Below are 1,704 nucleotides of genomic sequence, written 5' to 3'. Positions count from 1 at the left end.
GACATCGTGGAGATTCCTACACACGTCTACATCCCGGAATAGCACCTGACCCAAACTCTTGCCCGAGTTGTTCTTGAAATCATGCCTTTGAAATACAAAGGGATCTGGACCTGAATAAAAGGATGTATAAGTGCATGCCTATTGCTCTTCTGCTTTTGTTTCTTATGTTTGGTAAAATAGTCACAGCATTAAATTGTCTGCAAAAATGAATACGAATAAATATAACAAATCCCAGACTGTTCCTAGCATTGTGCAATGATTAATACATGAATAATCCTAATGAATTAAAAATAATAGTGGATAAAAGGCTTCAGACCATTTATACCACAGCAGGTATGGAGAACCACAAAAGCAAAAATTAAATCATATACAAATCTATGAATCTCTCCATGTTAAACAAATAAAAAGTATAACATTTTATTTAAGTATTTATGTCAGCTTGAGTCATGCAGAGCTGATCTGATCATTTCCATAGCAACGATCAGAAGCAAGATGTTGCCAGAAGTCCAGTGAGCTCATTGATGAGGTCATAGATGACATTATGTACATCACAGTAGATCAAAGAAGTTCTAATGCTTGAATACTGGAATCTCTAAGCATCAGTCAGAATCCAGACACTTCTTGGAGTTTCAGATTTGTGTAGAGCAACAATGTTTAGTTTTGCAACGGCGCTTGTTCCCCTGATATTCCCGGTTGGTTGGGGCATCGGATATGCCGTGACGAATGGGATGAAGAAAGTGTGCGATCGTTTTTTTCCAGGGAAGGATTCCAATGAAGAAAACGATCAGGATGAAGAGGACGATCTGTTTTGGAAAGGATTTCCATCTAGTTCCAAAAAACAAACCGACCCGGCTGGGGAGGTTTGTTCTGAAAAGACGTTGGATGTTGGGACCTCGGACTCCATCTCGTCCTCTGTACGAGACAGTAAAGAGGATGACAGTACTGTCTCTGGACAAACCGACCCGGCTGGGGAGGTTTGTTCGGAGACGATGGTACAACGTGAGGATGAGAGTTCAGTCGCAGAAAAATCTGACCCGGCTGGGGAAGATTTGTCTGCGGCTGATCTCGCAGCCAAAGCTGTGGCTGAAGTGACAGCCAAAGCTTTGGTTTCGCTGGTCCCATCTCTTTCCGTACAGAAGAGTCCTCTGAGGGGCACTTTCAAAGGGTCCTTTGAAATACAAAGTTCCCCGGACGGGGAACTTTGTATTTCAGATAACGGAGTTGCTCATTTATCCAACAATCCACTTCTAAATGCAAATGTTTCCGTTGATGTCGAGGTTTCCTGTTCTCCTGATGTTAATTCAGTAGATAGCGTTGGCTCGGATCTGCTGGATGTAGGGACGACATCTGCAGGACAAGGACAAGCGGAGRAGAACTTCTTCAAGTTCTCCAATGAGCTCCAGAACAGCTGGGTGAACGTTGCATTCCAGAGCATCCTAAACCTGAGCATCACCAAGCAGTGTCTAGCTAAGGAAAGGGTTTTTTTGGAGGCATCGTCCATCCCCTGCTGTGGGAGTCTCATACTCTCAGCTGTCCGTCAGCCCAGCAAGCATTTTAGTCAGGAAGACCTTTCCCCAGTTCTGATGGAGCTGAGGGAGAAGAAGCTGCCATCAGGCGTGGGAAAGGACTATGACATCAAAAGTTTGCTGGAGTCTGTGCTGGTCTGGCTGGATTCGTTTGGCGGCGACACAGATAGAGAGTTGT

This window comes from Poecilia reticulata, linkage group LG14 (assembly GCF_000633615.1).
Source record: "Poecilia reticulata strain Guanapo linkage group LG14, Guppy_female_1.0+MT, whole genome shotgun sequence".
Classification (NCBI taxonomy): Eukaryota; Metazoa; Chordata; class Actinopteri; order Cyprinodontiformes; family Poeciliidae; genus Poecilia; species Poecilia reticulata.
This window is presented reverse-complemented; position numbering follows the sequence as displayed.